Genomic DNA, 19,769 nt, shown 5'->3' with positions numbered 1-19,769 from the left:
ACTTCTTCCTTCACAAAATGTAAATAAAAACGGAGAACCAGTGGTTGTATCTGATGGTAAATATTGGTTGTATTTACCCAGAATGCCCTGCGCTGTAGTCCGTTTCCTGCTTTTAGAGCGGTCTCCAGTCCACTTGCGTCCATATATGCATTTAAAACGTGCCAGAGTTCACTTATACTGAATTGAGATCGAGGTTTTTAGGTGGACCAGAGTTCACGCCTCCACAAGTGAACCGGACTTTAGACCAACGAACCCGAGTTGGGTTAAAGCGGACTACACAGACCCGGTGTGAACGCACGCTACATCTCAACAGCTCACTTGTTGCATTGTGTTTGACAGAAGTTGTTTGTTGCCCATTCTTCTTCTTCTTACCAGCTCAGCCTTTATCATAGTGGGTGGAAATCATCTGTCAGGAGTAATTTTCAAGTCTTGCCACAGACTCTCAACTGTATTCAGGCCTGAACTTTGACTGGGCCGTTCTAAAACGGAGATATTCAATGATCTATGACTGTTCCATTGTAGCTCTGGCTGTGTGTTTAAAATCATTATTCTGCTCGAAGCCTCAACCTCTAACCAAAGTGTTTGGTAGATTCCCTATTTTCTTTCAGGGTTATTCTGTTACGCTCAACTTTGACCTTTTGCCTTTAAAAACCATTGCAGTCCAAACTGAGAGGGGAACAAATGTTTCACGAGTCATTAAAAGCCCAAAACGAGTGTTATATTCACGCCCACGGTACGTGTATGTAAACTTTTGACTTGCACCGTAAAAAAAAATAAATAAAAAAGAAACAATAGCTACTCTGCTTTCTCATTAAAAAAACAGCTGGCTATGTTTGTTTCAAGTAAGCAGTTAAGAGATTATCTTGTTGCCATAACAACAGCTGTGCAACATTTTCATGATATAAAGGCAGAAGGAAACATTGAGGTCTTTCTCCTTTTTTTTTTTTTTTTTTTTTTGGTAGCCGGAAAAGCTTGGGATGATTGATTTCCCTGGCATTTTGTTGCGGAAAATTCCAGCAGCATTTTGGGAACACAGTGTGATGTTTACCTTATTAATGCAGGGCTGAAATCTGACACCATGCAGCTCAGAACAGCTGCTGTGTCTTTAAAAATATGACAAAGACCCAGATTCTTATTTTTTAAAAGATGTTATACTCCTGCATAATGTCTTAGCGCATGTTTGAAAGATGCAGACACACACACGCACACGCACGCACACACACACACACACACACACACACACAAACACCTTAAATAATCTGGCACTTTATTCTGAGTGGTTTGCTTGAAAATGTGTAATTTCAGCTAACACGGTTTTTAGATTAGATTAGATGAAAGTTTAATGAGATCCGTTGTGAATTTGGACATGTGTGGCGGAGAGAAAATAAATAAAATAAGTAAGTGACGATCAGGACAGTGAATTGAAAATGACACGAGGTTGCACGATGAAAAATGCAACAGAATCTACAGAGAAAAAGGAAATCCTGTGGCATCTCATCCCCCACAAGCCCATTCTTGCTCTTCACATCTACCAACCCGTCTGATTAATCTACAGAGATCTTCTCAGGTCCGTGCAGCAAATCACAACCGCAACGGTTTCCTTTTCATTTTCCGAGGTTTCAGGAAACACGGCCATTCTTCCAGCAAACCGAACAAATTTTGTTCTGATGTAGGCGGTGGCATTAAAGAAGACAGTCTCCAAGTTATCTTAAATGCCGATGCTCCGTGGCAGGACGCTTCCTCTAAGTCTGCACTGGCAATGTAAAAGTTGAGGGGGGGAAAAAAAGATAAATGTAGGATTGCAGTGAGCTCTACTTTCACAGAGCTCAGCATGCATTAAAATGATTTTATCCGAAGTAACTTTTAGCTGGAATGAGAACATTTGACCAATTTTATGTTATTTAAGTCGATACAAAAATCAGTGAACAAGAAAGAGACGGATTTTTGGATTTTTTACTTTTTTAAAGGAATGGTTAAAACTAATTAGCATCTTTCATCTGCCGGCTTTTAAAGATGCCTATGGACGTATAATCAATTAAAAATCATACATCGTGCCTGTCTTGTTTCGGGCTCCAGTGAACTCTGCTTGAAATTGTTTTTCTCTGTCCCATTCGCTGAACCAAACTGAGATCTGATGAATAAGGAATGGCTTGTGTTCTTCAGTTACTCAGACTGTAATTATCCTGCACCGTATCGGTCCAAACGCTGGGAGGGCAGCAGTCCTTCAAACAGGAGCGATGTGGACTCAGGACTGTATCACCGTCTCAAGTGCCATTGTGATAAAATGATCATGAAAAACCACGTAGGTCGTTGTTGCATTAATGCTGTTGTTGGAAAACATTTCTATGTGAAACATGTTTCTTTAAGGTGCCACATACTTAAAGAAGTCTGATTTACATACTTTTACTCGTGCAAAATACTTCATTTAATCATATTTTTGAGTGGCCCACTCAGAAATATTTGAGGACACGTAAAAAAAAACAAAAAACTTTTGGACTTTATTGATATGTACTGATGCTCCCGTGGGGAAAATATGGGAGAAAAAGTAAAAATGTATCCTTTTTTTGCGGCCGTATGTCTTGGACACTCGGGTGAAGAGAGGTGCGGAGCTGTCCACTGACCACTACCTGGTGATGAGTTGGCTCTGGTGGTGGGGGAGGAAGCTGGTCAGACCTGGCAGGCCCAAATTCTAATCATGACAAGAAATTTGTCGTGACAAACGATAAAAGATGCGGTAAATGCCCAACCATAAATGTGGCCTAATCAAAATGTGCAGCATGTAGGTCTGAATGAAAGATAAATGTCATACAGCTAAATATTTTTTTATCAGATATAGCATAGTGAGTTTTGTGAAACAGTGGGCATCCTTGATATAAAGTTGACCTAAAAGTTGGTAATATAGATCAGAGCACAACTAGTTGGGTAAATTTAATTATTTTACTTGTGAATTTTAATGATTACTTTACTTTTAAATTGGTCAGCTTTGCCACTTTTGAAACAAAAAATAAATTATTCTGTTCCTTACCGCAACTTTTGTGACATTTTGCCTCCATTTCTCTTACTGGAAGCATAAAAACAAAAATACCCAACCATGACCTTTATGTACAGGCTTTACCTTAAACTCATCTGTGTGGGATGTCTTAAAAAAGTACAGAGATGTAAAACTTCAAACATCAAAGTATCAAAGCCAAATAAAAAACCCTCCCAGCACAGTGGAGCAGGTTTTTTAGAATCCAGTTGAGTCCACACTGTGACTGTCGCTGGCCCGTTGTGCCTGCGGCAAAGACATTTGATAAACATCACTTTAGTATGTGGTGAACTTTAAAGCACCACTTCAGTTTGAGCTGCGGTGTTTCAGGATGTGGAGAGGAACATGTCCAAGGGATGCACGAGGGGTGCACTGGAAGTGCCTCCTGCATATTTGAAAATCTAAGTCGCTGCTTTTTTGAGACCAGCAGACAAAACTAGAACAGAAAAAAACAAAACAAAAAAAAAACAGAGGAGCAGAAAAAAAAATCCCTCCATGTTTCAGAATGATTCATAATCTACTAATTCCATTAGGTGACATTTTTAGCAAGTAATTCCTTTCAAAACAACTAAAAGTATCTTGACTTATTATATTTTGACCTATTTTCATACTAATATCACTATATTTGCTGTAAATTTGTTTTAGGAACAGTAAAAATTGACAAATTTAAGGTTTTTTTCACATTTCAAGTAAAATCAAGAGATAAGCCAGGATTTTGCTGTTGTTGTGTTTTAGAAAACGTGATCTATGGAAGTAAAATAAATTAATATGCCTACTACAAATGGAAAATCTAAGCAATTTATTGTGGACAAACGTTTGATTTACATTTACATCTTTTTAATCTTGTCTTTTCAAAACATTTGACACCATTGTCCAAAGAGCAGAGGACTACAATGCTTCATGTTGTAAAATAAAAAAAGGTTCAAAACAGAACAGCTTTAGAAGAAGTAAGAGCTAAAATAAAGGAGGGAGCTTCCGTCAAAAAGTCTATCAAATATCAAGTCGTTACTAAGGCGACGTCAAATTAAACATCTATTTTTTTTGTACAAGCTGTACTATCAAATACATTCAGACAAGTATTCAATAAACTGCAGAATCAGCCCCATTATTATTCATCTCATCTATCTGTTGTCTGATTTTTCCTCATGTTGCTGCTGAGAGAGTCAAAAAGGTGGTACGACATGCTACTCCACCACTATTGAATGCACTTAGATAATTAACATGTACTGCAATTTCTATTTCAAAGACCCAAATGATCTGTAAAGCAATATACACATTTATAGCCTCTGCCATCTTTGATTAACTTTCAGTTTGACTGTAAAAAGCTACCTGCAGTATACTAATACCTTCGAAGCTTGTTCATTTGTTGAGTGAAAGGGTATTTTCTCAGACAACTGCTGCTCATTGTGAATGCAGAGTAACTACAAAAAGGCCTGTGGCAGCTCTGACTGCCAGGCCCATATTATAACAACTCAACAAGGCTGAAGCTCTTTTTGTCCTGCCCTGAGGCCACCCCTCTTCCTCGCTCTCATATCTCCCTTCCCATCCTGTTTGCATTCATCGGAAAATGCAGCCAAATTGTGTGTTTTCTTTTTTTTTTCTCCCCCAAGTTATCACCACCAGCCACAGTCTCGCTCTTCACAATGGCAAAGAACAAACAGTTGGACGTCTATGAGATTTTCTCTCCCCATTGCGTTGGCGTTATTGTTGCAGACGAACAGTAAAGTTGCCGTTTGAAAGCATCTGTCTCCCAAGCCATCCTGTCTTTCTCGCTATCCATGTCGTGTGTGCTGAGAGACATGTGTCTGAAAAAACGCCCATATTTTAAAAGATAAGGAAAATTACAGATACATACACAAATATATATGCAATGAATTTGTCAATTTGGGATAGCTTAATCTGCAAAAAAAAAAAGTATTCTGTATGTATATATATATATATACATATATATATACATATATATATATATATATATATATATATATATATATATATATATATATATATATATTTTTTTTTTTTTTTTTTTTGTTTTGTTTTTTTGTTTTTGTTTTTTTTTTTGTACAGTGTGCGCATCAGACATTGGACTATCAGGACATTCTGATGAGAAGAGGGCGAACAGAACAAGATGTACAGCTGCTGAACTGATGGTGAAAGAGGCCATGCAGCAGGATGTGTGACCTATGGAAGCTTTAAAGACCAACAGTTAAAATGACCTACAATCTACTTTTGGCACCGTGTTCTAATGTATAAAAGTAGAATTTATTACCATTCCTATAGATTAGATACATGAGGTAACTGAGTGCTAGAGGTCCCAGGGTCAAATCCCGAACGACCCCCCATTTTTTCACAACCTAGATTTGGGATTTTGACAAAAAACAAAAAATAAAAACTGTGAAAAGGACCCAAGGACATGATGATTTATTAATGTTTGCAACATGCAGTACAGCCCCTCTCACTTTTATACAGGACTGAAGCAACAAGTCAGGTGTTAACAATGTGTGACTGCTGCACTCCACCCAATGGAGCCATCGTCACAGTACCCTCTGAAAGTTAACTCTGGATTACACTCACTAGGACCATCACAGAGACCAATCAGATGGATTATCTCATAGCACTGGGATCTTTAGGGTGCCTGGAACCAACATGGAAAGATATGCATCTGGATAGCATCTGTGAAAATGGCTAAAATTAAAAGCTCCAGCCAGTCTTCAGAAGGCTGAACTAAAAGACAGTATAGAGGCAAAGATCATGGCAGCACAGGAACAGGGACTCAGCACAACAGCAATTAAAGTTAGTCTACCACATTAAGCTGGAGACAACATGCAGGTTGTGCAAATAATCCCTCTGAAGCAGTAAAGCACATATCAGCTGGGCATAACATGTTTGTAGGAAAAACATGTATGGTAGACAAATAGATGCAAAAGTGCACTTATGTATAAATGTAAAACTCTTTACCATTCCAAACAAGAGGACATAAAGTTGCCATCCTCAGTATGTGCTGGAGATCCAGCAGGTAAAGTAGGAGGCATCACTGAGTATCTGAGAATGTCGGTGCTATATCCTGTGGGACTACCTGGTTGGAAACCCAACACGATATTTTTTGGTAATTTGAATCAGAGAAGAGGTTCTGGTAGGGGGCTTTATCTAGTCTACTGGATTGTAGCCGCAGCTGACAGCAGTGGGGCTGGGAGAATGCACCTGCTGGTGGTGGACTCTGTTCTTTACTCATTTTTATAAAAGGAACTTCAGAATTTCTTCTTTACATTCCTCTTCCAATGTTTAGAGTACAGTAGCTTGTCATTTAAGCAGGGTCAGGCCTAAACCACTTATATCATTTAGCAAGAGTTTGCCAGACGAGTCTCTAAAGTCGAAAATCGAAACCCAGTCGAAATCTACGACTTTGTCCTTCTCTGTTCAACTCTCATGATTAACTGCAATAGCTTTCTGTTGTCATGTTTGCAATTGTCATGAGACTTAATTTATCCCAGAAGGTAAGTATGACATCACACATACACACACAAAGTCAGTATAAATACTTTTCTTTTTATCTGTTTCTCCCTAGCTGCCATAATTGTGACTTGCTGTCTAGATGTACGCCAGGTGTGTTTATTGATCACACATTTAATTGTCTTCTCTTTGTTCATGACGTTCCACTTCCAGTCCCTATCATGTTGTTGGAGCTCCTAATCTTAACAGTTACTTTTCAAGGTTGAACAAAGCGAAGCGAAGCAAACAACAAAGCAAAATCAAAATGTGTAATCACAGTGAAAAGACTTAAAATAGAGACGGACGCAGCAAAAACGTACAGCCTTCTAAAGGTAGACTGCAGTCTCATATTTCTGCCGTTGTAAATGTAAGCACAGGGCAGTAAGCTGATCATACTTATTTTACTTTATTAGACTATCTCACACATTTTCTTATTTTCTGTGTTCGTTTCTTACATAAACATATTTGACCCATTTTCTCCTAGAATACATCTTGGCATTTCTTTAAACATTTTCTTTTTTTGGTTAATACAAAAAAAATAAAATAAAATAAAAATATTTAAAGTAAAGATTTTCCCTTGAAGAATAAGCCACCAATAAAGTTATGGCTGGCATTAACTGTTTTAACTGGTTTTCTTTATCATAGAAAGTGACACTAGACCAAAGAATCTGCGGGTTGGGCATTTATCGTATCATTTATCGAGATAAATTTCTTATCATGATAAGAAATTTGATTTATTATCACGATAAATTCCAATGAATGATGTTTGAAACCCACCAAAGCCATCCATATTGTCAGGGTTGATAGTTTTACTATTTTCTCCATAGTTTGTTCAATTACAGTATAAATAAATACCAATAAATTTGAAAATAGAGTTACTGTTTTGTAGTTTAGTGGTACAATTATCACACGTCTTTACATGACTGGTGTCCTAAAGGAGCACGATACAAATTTGTTACATTTCTCAAGAGCATTGATTGTGTTTGTGGGACTATAATTGCTGTGACACACAGCAGAAATACACCTCTTTTATTACACCTAAAAGAGATGTAATAAATAGTTCTTATTGTCACTTTTATCATTATAACAATGGTACTGCAAAATATTGTGATAAAACTTTAACTCCATATTGCAGAGCCCAAAGGGAATTGTTTCATTCCACTTCTACTGCATCCCCAATAAGACGTCCTCTGCTTTCTCAGAATAAAGGATTGCTGCAAAGTCTGTAGCCTCTGTCACAAAACACAAAAGTCAGGACTTGGACACTTCTGTCCAGATCTACACAATTTATAAAAGAAAAAAGGAAATAAGGAGAGTTAAGCAAACCAGCCTAAGGTGAACCTCGGGGTAGGGCCGCCCTAAAAAGGCTGGTGTTTGCCTTACTACCAGAGGGTTTTTGAGCCAAGTGGACGAGGGGCGCAACATACAAACCATTTCTCACCATTTTGCACATATTGGAAAAATTGCACAAGAACTGCTCAGACAGACATAAAGCCTCTGGATTTTAGCCAATCCTTGATAACGGTGACCCATGAAAACAGAACAAAATCAATAAAGCATCATACGCCAGAGATGAGTTTTACCGTTCAGCATTGTAGATGCACAGCTCCTGTTTTATGAGTAACATTCTGTATCAACCCTGCTGAGATCCACTCCCAGCATGGGTTGGTTCTGCAGTACCGGCTTAGCTTACCGACACTCACATGTCTCCAGTAATTTACGAGCAGCTTGGTGAGGGGCTCATTTTTTAAGCTTTATGGGGAACTGTTCGGTGAAAATCTACTACAACTTGATGCAATCATCTGGACTTCCTCGGACAATTTTCTGCCAGTCATACATTTTGAATCAAAATTGATTCATTTGAATTTGAGCGGACAGTGGCTGCATATGGATCAGATTTGTTTGTACAGCGGAGCAGTGAGTTGATATCTGGTTACGCTTTGGCTCTCTATGAATGAACTGAAGTGAACTCGAAACCTCTATTTAGGAATCCGAAATACATTTGTAATCTCGGTTGCATCTCTGGCGACGTGTCAGAGTGTGAGCATCACGTCAGACTCCAGGGGACTGCTCATTCGCCTACCGCCCCCAACAGAAGATTTATGAACAAGATGTCTGTGAACTGGGGGCATTTTTAGACCTCTGTCTTCAGACGGCGTCTCATTTCTCAAACCTGACAGCGACAAGGGAGGAGAGGAAACGAGAGGAGGGGAGACAATTTGGCTCTCGTCCCATAGTTAAACAATGGTTTGCCCGAAATTGCAGATAATGCCGCCACTGCTGCTGCTGAAAGTAATGATGATGATGATGACGGAGATGGGCTTAGTGGTTATGGTAGACAAAGAGGAGGAGGTGGTTATTAACACTGAGTCAAGGACACAGAGAAGAATTAAAAATATAAAGATGAGGCCAAATTAGACATTGACGATGTTGAGAAGTTGAAAAATTCACACCAGGGTTCGATTTGTTTAGTGGATGTTTTGCGAATTGGCCATTTTTTGTATGTTCCCAAAACTATACTTTTATCAGCTAACATTTTTTTGTTTTTATAGGTGTTTGTTTGCTTGTAAATAACCAGTGTGTATAACTGAATCACAGCAATGATGTCATCGCCCAAATTCTGACAAAGCTATTGACCTTAAACATGTCAGACATGATGGATCAGCTCTAGACAAACGCTCACAGCGACTTTGGTTTCGTTTCAGTAGCCGCACTTCCAAATGTTAAAATTAGAATTTGCTTCATGGAAACATGTCAGTGTTTGGAGAAAGAAAAAAAGGTTTTTCAATAAAGCATTTTTGTGTTAGTTTAAGGTTTATTCTTTCTTTTTTGGGGGGCTGTATTGAAATGTGTGTATTATTTGGTAAAACTGCAATGGAAACACTTGTTGATCACACAAGTCATGCGATCAACAACTTAATGTTACTTCTGGTGGAAATGACGAAGAAGACGACAGGAAGTAGTTTGAGGGTCATGGGGCCCTCAAAATATATATATATGAGAGAGATGAACAAGAACAAGCTGTACATCCAGAACAAGATGTACAGCTGCTGAACTGATCATAAAAGAGGCCAAAAGTGACACTTTTGGGAGATGTCTGCCTCATTTTCTGTCAGAGACAAACTTCTTGGATGACAGGAAACAAATTCTAAACCAAAGCTCTTTAATTAATTTCAGTTCATTTGTATATTGCCACTTCACAACAAATATTGTCTCGGTGGACTTTACAAAATATGCTCAGGCTATGAATATGCAAGTTTAATTCTAAATACCACACTTTATAGAACAATTAAAAGCAGTTGGAAACAGCGTTTGGTGTGCAGATTTGCGAGCTAAAAGATTAAAACATAATTGTTAAATGTCGGCTTAGTAAATTAGACCTAAGGACTGTGAGCGCAGATCAAATGGTATGGATTTGATTGATTTGACTTGGAGGGTAAATTACTTTTCCCACATCTCTCCAGTGGGTACCACAGCCCACAGGGCTCACAGCTTCCTAAATATGGCCCTGGCGTTTAATGAAAATCACTTCTTTAAAGAGAATCCGTTGAAAAACTGTCCAGTCACGGCATTTCCTGTGAAGCCTGTTCATACTCTGGCACACGTCCCGAAAAGCCTCCCGCTATCCTCCCCTTCGCCCGCACCGGCGGAATGAGTAATGCACGCATCAATCACAACGAAGAGCATAAACGACTTTTTACAACTTGTGGTGTGACTCTGAGGCAGAAATGAAATCCCGATCCCTCAGCGGCCGTGCAGATCTGCACCCGATGCCCACCGGCTCGCTTCAGTCAAATCGCATCAGGCGATGATGAACATTTTCGCGACGGTAATAATCGTCCATGACTAAACACCGTGTGTTTGGCCCCCCGTGGGGGCCCGCCGGGGTAGGAGGTTGCGGGAAGCGGGGGGGTTGAGGAGGGGTGGGGGAGTGAGTGAGAAGGTGCGTTCCCGGCGGCCATCATAGGTCGCCGGCCTTCAGTGCGACGTGATCTTCATCAGTCGGTGAAGATGACAAGTATTAAAAGCGGGGGGCTCCCAGAGCTGTGTGCGTCAGTGCGCATTGGAGAGGCGATAAATCAAATAACTCAGAAAAGCTCTGGTGTAGGGCGCCATCTCTCTCTCTCTCTCTCTCTCTCTCTCTCTCTCTCTCTCCCTCGTTTGATTCATCTTTCCTCCATCTCCACGTCTTTTTGTGTTTCTAACTAGCATCCAATTAAGTTAACGAGTAAAAGCAAACGAACAGAAAAATGGTTTCCATATATTTTTGTTAGTTTTTCTTTCAAACCAAAATCGCTTTGTGGTGGAAATTAAAAACTCAAAACACATTCCCTCGCGCGCGGCATACACACTCACGCACGCGGTATTATTTATTTATTTATTTATTTATTTATTTATTTATTTATTTATTCATTGACAGGCATAGCTGACTGCCGCACACCCTATCACTTTCACCAATCCCGTTCGCAGACCCCGCCGTTGAGATGACAGTGAATAGACGCCCACTACCCACACGCATTCTCACACACACGCACACACACACACCACTACCACCAGCAGCAGCAGCAGCAGCAGCTGCCTCTCTCTGTGTGTAGGGGTGTGTGTGCTTGGCACCGTGCACCAACCTGCTCTGAGCGGATCAGCTCGGAAGCTCCGGATCCACCAACATATGGATCCCACCTAAAAGGTGCTCCTGATCCCGCTCCCTGCTCAACAGCTGTCCGGTCTGCCTCAGCTGCTGCCGCTGTTATGCATCACAACACCGGACCTGCAACAATTACACCCGAATCCCACCACCACGCCTCGCTCCCCTTCCGATCAGCCTCTGGTTCTCCTGTCACTTTGAATGGGGTGCAACCAGCAACCATCTGGGTCAGACGGTCCAAAGCAGCAACTCTATGAGATTCACACTGGACTCGTAGTTACATGCTCTGTTTTTTTGTTTGTTTTTTTTTGTTTTCTCTCTCTCTTTGGATATTTGCAATCCCGACCAACGTGGCAACATGTGACTTAGGTGCGCGTCCCACAAGTGAAGGAACCCTCCCAGCGAGCGTTCAGCTTCAACACACGCACACGCACACGCACACACACGCACACACACACACACACACACACACACACACACACACACACACACACACACACACACACACACACACACACGCAAACTGAAGATATATTACACTTCTCTTACCGCACTAGGAGTCCCGCTCTGGTGATGAAGGAGGAAGGAAAAAGAAGAAGAAGAAGAAGAAGCAGCCCGAAGCTTTACGGTCCGTTCTGCAGCAGCAAAGACGGAGAAAGCGTGAGTGTGATCCCTGGACGTGCGTTCCAGCAGAAAGAGAGAGAGAGAGAGACAGAGAGAGAGAGAGAGAGCTAGTAGGGAGGGGGGGGGGTGCATGCACACAGACACACAGAGTGGGTACGCAAGTAGAAGTGGGGGTGGTTCAGTCCGACAGAGGCAGGCATGATGCTGAATCGGAGCATCAGCTGCTCCAGATGAGTGATAAAAAACCTACAGGGCAACGAGAAGTCTGGGGATTAGAAGAGACGCCGCGAGACACCAGATTTGTTTTATTTACGTCAGAAATGGTATTTTAGAAATGTATGCGAGGTTAAAGTGAAAATAGCAGAACGAGCTCCATTTAAATGCCACAGTAATATTCCCACTGGGGCTTTAGAAGCAGCTGGGGCTCTAAGTGCAGCTCTTAGTTGTATTATTAGGCAACTCTGACGCGGAATGAACGCGGAATGTGTCATTTTAATTCTTTATCAAGAAAATCAAATGGAATCATTGATGGTCACTATATGATTAAAATTGATTTGTGTGACTCAATTGGCGTGATTTGATTATATGTTATGTCTTTTGGTCTTGTAAAGTGCTTTGAGATGACATTTTGTTGCGAGTTAGGAGTAACGGCGTTTGCTTAGAAATAATAGAATTGAACAGTCTCTCAAAACCTCAGATTCTTTAAGGGGTTTATGAATGTTAGAAACAGAAATAGCATGGTCATTAAACTATCGATATCGGTTCGATAATAGGCTAGAGATGTGCCATACTGCGTATTTTGGAGTCGATAACAATTAAATACAGTATCGGTATTTTCTCGGTTTTTCCTTTTATTTAATTGGTTAAATCTTCTAATAAAATTTGGACAAAGTCAATATTTGTCTACAAAATAGTTTGATGACATATTTACGTAACAAACCGAAACAATAGAAAAACAGAGCAGATTTGTGTGTATTTATTTCTAAATAAAGTGCAAAACAATTTACATTTCAGAGCAAGTCAAAATTAAATATTTGTTGAGTTTGGGTTGAGAAACTTTAGTGCAAAAAATTAAATAACATTTTGAAGAAAAACTCTGAAACTATCGTAACAATCTTACTGCGCTAGTGTAAGTGTTAAAAATCTTTAAAACCTGTGAAATATCTTTTTAGTGATTACTTTTAGTGACGGATTAAACGACCAATAACTGGCACAGTCTGATTTCACATCAGCCAATCAGGTTGATTGTCCCGCCCCTTTAACTGCGGTGCTGAGATTTAGCTCAGGTTATGTCTGTCTAACACCAGCTTAGAGCTGACGGTTGTTCCGTAAATTGCTTGTAAGATTTTGTTTAATTCTACAAAGAATCTTGGAAATTGGTAAGACAATGTTTAATATAGTATCGCAGAATTTATAATTCAAAATAGTGAATTTGTTTTTTTTTAAAATTAGATCTCAGAAAGCTTCTCACAGCTGACGCCCGGAAAAATCCCCTGTAGTCATGTAGCATTGAAGCATTGGTGATTAATCGCACGCGCTCAGCTGTTGGCCCAGTAAATTCGCAAAAAATTGGCTAAAATACCTAATAACTGATGAAATTTAATACAAAATAAAATTGTATTGTAAATTTGATATCATTATTATTGTGTATGTTGTATTTTTTCTATGTAATTTTACTTATTTTTCTATTAGTACATGATTTAATATTTCAACATTGTTAATGTGATGGTGCTGTAATGCGCTCTTTTTACTTAGGAACTTTCTGTTCTCTGTAGGTCAGAGCTAATGTGGGTTTCTAATCCACATTCTGAATGTTAAATTTAGTGTTATAGATGTACTTTGGCACTTTTAGATTGAAATGCATTTTTCATTTTACTACATATGAACTAATTTCTTTAGTTTACTGATGTATTGGTAATAGTTAACTGTGATAACTAGAATGATATTGTTGTACAACATGGAAAAACTTGAAAATGGATAAAAGAGCTATTTGAATTGTTGCTTAAGCTTTATTGATATTAGCATCCTGAATTTTAAGATGCTTTACTTTGACCTTGTTCCATGTCAGGTTTTTTTCTTTGTTTTGGTGCACTTTGTTGAGGAATATAATTATGTTAATAGTTAAAAGTTGTGTTAATTCACATTAATTTATGTTTTACTGAAAAGGAATGTGTTATGTTGTGCTGGTTCAACACCAAATAAGGTGTTGTACGAGAAATTCCTGGCAGGCAAGGGACTCAGCCAGAGTCTCTGTTTGGACAGATAAGAACTAACAATCTGACTAATGGTCCTCTGAAGGAGCAGATTTAACTTCCACGAGGTCGGCCCAGAATTCTTGGAACTTCCAACACACACTCAATGTAAAACAGAGCCAGAAGCCAGATTCAGAACGCAATTGGTCAGATCGGTATTGAAGCACCTTTGCTTGTGTCAGTGTCAGCAATGGCCAAGTTTGGTTGGAAAATGAAAAAGGAAACTCCAAAAAGTTTAACAGTTTGGACACGTGAGCGATTCTGAAATTTGCTATGAATGTTGTCCTAATTTGTCACTTAAAAAAATGCAAGGTCCAGCTGTGTTTTTCTGCAGTCTGTAAAAAATTGAAGATTTTGTTTTAAAAACTTAGAAGATTTTGGACAAATTAAAAAGTTCAGTCTCTTCAGGTCTGAACTTGCACCTTTGCCTACAAGTTTCCATCATCACAACTTCAACTTAACATGTCTGGATGCAGCAAATTGAATAACAAGCTTCATTTCTAATCATCTTTTATGGCTTGAGCCGCATTGTTAAGAGTGTCATTGACTGTCTGCTTAACATCTTTAAAGTCAGCAGTCTGTCCTATTATACAGGCCATTACAAAGCTTTTTTGTATTTAAAAGCCTCCTTTATTGACTTTATATCATATTCAATTTTCTCTGAAACCCACTATCGGGCTTTCATAAGCATTTTTTCCATAACCTTCAGAGTTAACAAAAAATAAATATTAGACGTTTCCTATTTTTAATTAAACTACCAGCATAAATTAGCTTTGTAACGATTCTAATTAATGAGGCACAACCTGCAGTTGATATGAGCGGAGAGAATTTGAAGTCGAGAGCCGGCGTCCACTGTAAAGTTGCACATCGTCTCAAAATATTTAACATTACTTTGTATGACTTTCGGTGAAGAGACAGAGAAAAACCACTTTGTACTAAACAACCACGACTTTTTTTTTTTTTTTTTGTAGCTGAAACCACCTACTCTTTGCAGTTGCACTCAGCTTCTTCTCAATCTGGCCACATAGCAGCACAGTTGGGAAGCACACACTCCTCAGAGGGAGTTACCACCGACACACACAGGCACACAGTTACGCCTACTGGGAGGGAGGTTGGGGGAGGAAGTCGAGGGAAGAGACATTTGTGCTGCTGACATCATGGCCGGTCAACTGAGAATGTATTGATTTTGCCGCAGTGTAATTTATGTGTGTGTACTTTTAGGCATGGTTGTGTACAAGGGGAGCAGGAAGTCGCAGATACGCCAGGACTATGCAACACGCCCAGAACGCAATCTTTTTGTCTAGCTCCCAAGCCAAGTGATAAAGCACCCCACTGTGTGAAAGGGGCCTGTGTGGCTCTCTGTATTTTTCTTCTGCAGTTTTCTTCAGAGTTATCACATTCGTGCTGTATGAAACTGCTTCAGTGCAGTTTTTTTATTGTTTTTGTTTTTTTGATTTGCTTACATTTCTGGTCAATTCTGAGGTTCGTTCTGAACTCTGACTGGAAGACTTGTGTTCATGTGGTTTTATCCTAAGCACAACGTGGAATTATTTAAAAAGGTTTTTTTTTAATGTAAAATTGACTTTTTTGAGCCTTACATCATGTTATAATGTTATTCCCTCATCACAAACATAAAAGAGAGTGTTGGTTTGATTCTTTCATGCATGTTTGAGAAATCCTTTAATCTCCCTCGGCAACCATTCGGCATGCCTGAACATGCTCTTCCTTTGAGCCACAGTCACTAGTCGAGCTTCCGCCTCACGCCTCCCCGACTCAGCTCCTCCAGACTAGCGGCAGCAGCAGTTAGCAAACACCTGGTGGAACTGTGCACCTGCTGAGCTCATTATAGGAGCTACTTCTCAGTCCAGCGTTCCAGAGAACAGATGTTAATAGCGTAAGGAGAAGCATTGTTGTGATGAAAGTGGAGTGTCAGGAGGAATAGGAGCTTCTTAAAGAAACAGAGCCCCAATTTCAAGGCGTCAAATTACAAAGTCAGATTTTATGTTTGATATGTAGAGCATATCAAAAGTATCTTCAGGTCTGACTGTTAGAGCATAGCGGCAAAAGAGTGACATCTTGAAAGCACCAAGTCTCAACCATAAAACACCATCGACATGCCACTCAGTTTTTTTGTTTGCTTGTGATGGGAGTGATGCTAAAAAAAAGCCTTTTCTATCATAACTATCACAAAAGTAAGCATGTCTGGTGAGCACTACCAGGACTTTCCTCTCAAGCATGTGCTTTGGTCAAGGATTAGCTTCAGATAGGTGGTGTAAAACTAAATATAGCTTTGTGGAAAACTGCACTTTGTTTACTGTTATATATAGAAGAAGATCTGTGATGCTGTGGGTGCCCGTTTCCCTTCAAATGTCATCTCAGATAAAAATGCAGCAGACTTTACCAGAAAAGTACCAAGTCGTGATCTCTGGGTCACGACTTGGTACCCGGATTGTGACCCAGAGATCAAGACCGTGAACCATGACTTTGCCTAAACGTCATGGCAAAGTCGACAAAGAAACTCAAATGTTCCTCGGCTCTCAGACCTGCTGAAGTTTAAGAAACGAGTGAGCCGTGAATAATCAAAGTTTCCTCTCTCTATTCTTCGACATTGTTCATTTTTTTTTAGGAACATACTGGGTGATGTCATACTGGTGAATGGGGGGGGGCTGTAAAAATGAATAGTTTATTATGATAAAACTCATTTCTGAACATGATTTGTTTTCATCCACTGAACACATCCACTAAACCCAAAGGTTACATATTTGTGAAGTGTGAAATTATGCATCTGCAAGAAAAGATGATTTCATTTGAAACATTTTATGCATCTTTAGCAATCAATTTAGTCATCACTATGATCATAATTACTATTTTATATTGGCAATATACATACAAAAATACAAAAAAAATAAAACTTCATCTTTATAATATTTATTTATTATCATATATTTTATAATAATGCTTATAATAAAGCAATTGTAAAAAGTAAAGACTTGGGCATTGAAGCTTGTATAAAGAGAGATATAAGAAATAATAGGTCAATCACACTTATACTTTACTTCTGTTCAAGATCAGAACCTTCTAGTTCTGGTCTTTCTTCCCTGCAGTTTAAATTTGGTTTTTATTTCAACCTGCCTGGCTCTGAACATAGATAGTTTGTTGTGTAATTGGCTCACATTTGTTTGTTTTAGGTGAGTAATACGGCGAAAGAGAAGCTCAGTGGCCTCTACGGTTCGTCTGAAGAGGGGAAGCAATTTCCCACTGCTTCCTGGCAGAGGTTGATGAACGATCAAAGAGAGCAGGCCGGGGCTCGGGCGCAAACGCCCACCGATACGGGCTTTATAACGGTAGGTTCAAATGTAAAGGAAAACACATTAGCTATGTTTTTATTGAAGAGTTTAAAAGTAGTTGTCAGAGGTGCAAGATTCAGCACCTGAAGTTGTTTTGACAGTGTTTTCATAGCCACTCCAAAACCTCTCCCAAAACCATCGAAAAATCTCAATGAAAGAAGAAAACACAGTAAATCATTGATACGCAACATTTTTCTGGAATCTGCCGGATGCTCTCTTCCACAGTTTGGGGGTCAAAACCAGCAGAGCTCCGATGGCTCTCAGTTCCACTGAGTCACTTTCTACTCTGTTTTTTCTGCACTGTTAGTATTTCTGTGTTCCTTCTTTTTCGAGGTTGCTGTTACTAACCCGTTCTTGTCTAGTTTGTTAACCGTCACACTGTCTGCTTGGTTAAAGCTTTCACTTGTTTGTCATCTCATGAAGTCATAGACCAGCCATTCTCCACTGAGCTGTTACCTCAGGGCTTGCAGTCTGCACTGGTTCTGTACACTGTTCAAGCAACCTGGTTACGATCTTGACTGAAGGTTCTGTACATTACCTCACAGCTGTTGTGAGCCAAACCTTCCCAGGAGCATCTTTGCTCAGCCATCACCTTGGGTCCTGTGGGTGAGGTAGTCCACCAGCCTCCTGCGCCTACACATTTACCACAAAAAGTGTGTGTGGTTCACAAATCTTTCGGTGTCAGACCAACTAAATAATAGCGGTACACTATGAAGCTGGTTTAAGTCTGGACTTCGACTAGACAATTCTAACGTGAATATTGTTTGATTGAAACCAGTCGATTGTGGACGATGAGAAAATATTGTTGCATTGTGTTCAGAAAGGTCATCCTGCGTTCACAGCCCACAGCCAAATGACAATGCTGCAGATGCCCATCGTCTTCCAGTCCACAGTTAACCAAACTAATGTCTTGGTTAACTGTCTTGGTTAGACAGACAGTAGAATGTGACTTTCTCATGTGATGTTGTGTGGAATCTTCCAAGACACAACTCTGAGTGATTTTCCAATGGATTGTAAACTGATCCATAACTTGGGAAAGGGAGGGACTTTGTTCTGCTACGTACCTATGCGATAATTCCTGTAAATAAATGAGAAATCTTGCATTTTGCAGGCACTGCTGTGTGATTTCAGCCTCTGCAAAGATATTTGTCAATTACTGTAAGGCAGTTATTTTGGGATTATTGGGGCCAAAATTATGTAGTCTTGGACCAACCCATCCCTCAGTCCTCAACGGGGACATCACAGGTTCGAGTCCCAGCCCAATGACCTTTGCCACATGTCTTCCCGCTCTCTCATTTCCCACTTTCCTGTCTAACTCTCTCAAGTAAAGACTGCTAGACCCAATAAAACCTTTGACTAAATAAAATATCGCAGATTGTACCTCTGTCTGTGAGAAAAGTGCTGCTTCCCAGATGACAGGTGAGCATCCAAACAAATGTCAAAGTCTTTTGCTACACTCAATCTTCCTTCAACTGGGACCAGCTTCCCGATCTCTGCTGAGCAAAATTCTCCACAAAGCATGATGCTGTCACTGCCATGTTTCTCAATGAGCGTGGCATGCTTTTCCTCTACGTGCATTATTTTGCATATGGGTTGAAATGTCAACGTCTGTGCCTTCTACCCAGAACACTTTCTTCCATGTTTTCTCTGTCCCTCGAATTCAGACTCCTGTCACCGCTTTCACGCTGTGCCTGCACAGCCATGGAAATCAGTGGTTAGTTCTCGTCTGTTTGCAGTGGAATAACAGCACAAGCCATCAAAAGCAGCTGAAAGGTAATATTATCAGGGGTTTCAGCGCAGACCGAACTACACGACAAGGAGGTGAAATGACTTTTCTCTCTGATTTGCAATTGCCATTACAGACTGTGTTGTGATGAAGTGTTTAACTTCAAAATTTCAGCAAGTCATATCAGCTTATTGCTTTTCTGAACACCTACACGGTGGAGACAATAAACCTGCTAGAAATTAATCAATAATAACTGTTCCATTCCAGTAATACATCATGTTTATCTCCCCAGCATTTTGTTTTAGCGTCTACACTCTTGATGACTCTGCTAATGACATGCAAAACAGGTGATTTCTGTTAACAATAACAGTGCAAAGTGATGGAGGTTAATGCTCTTGGTGGTGAATGTCAACCTGCTATACAGTACAGTGACTCTACCCTAGATATTGTCTCATTCTAAGATGTTTATCCCCCTCCTGTGAATCAGTGCATCTGTGTAATTTGTAGTTATAAACCAACAAACAAACCTGATCACTGGTTATTACTTGGCCCTGACCGTGGGCTACGTTTCCATTTGTTGCCATCCAGTAAATGATTTAATGGTTCTTTTTGAATTTGATTAAGACACCAATGAAAAAACAATCTACGCAAATAGAAA

The 19,769-nt window shown here is 39.7% G+C and overlaps 1 protein-coding gene across 3 annotated transcripts in view; it reads right to left on the bottom strand.

Annotated features, from left to right (window-relative positions):
- elfn2a (extracellular leucine-rich repeat and fibronectin type III domain containing 2a) overlaps positions 1–11,851 on the bottom strand; it is a 214,969-nt gene extending 203,118 nt beyond the window's left edge. For all 3 annotated transcript variants that reach the window (XR_014084301.1, XR_014084306.1, XM_008435591.3), the window contains exon 1: positions 11,712–11,851. The gene's annotated coding sequence lies outside the window, so the exon portion shown is untranslated. The remainder of the gene's footprint in view (positions 1–11,711) is intronic.
- Positions 11,852–19,769: the final 7,918 nt, after the last annotated feature.

Source organism: Poecilia reticulata, chromosome 1 (assembly GCF_904066995.2).
Source record: "Poecilia reticulata chromosome 1, P_reticulata-male-v2, whole genome shotgun sequence".
NCBI classification, from domain to species: Eukaryota; Metazoa; Chordata; class Actinopteri; order Cyprinodontiformes; family Poeciliidae; genus Poecilia; species Poecilia reticulata.
The sequence above is the reverse complement of the archived record's forward strand: the minus strand, read 5'-3'. Positions and strand labels throughout refer to the sequence as shown.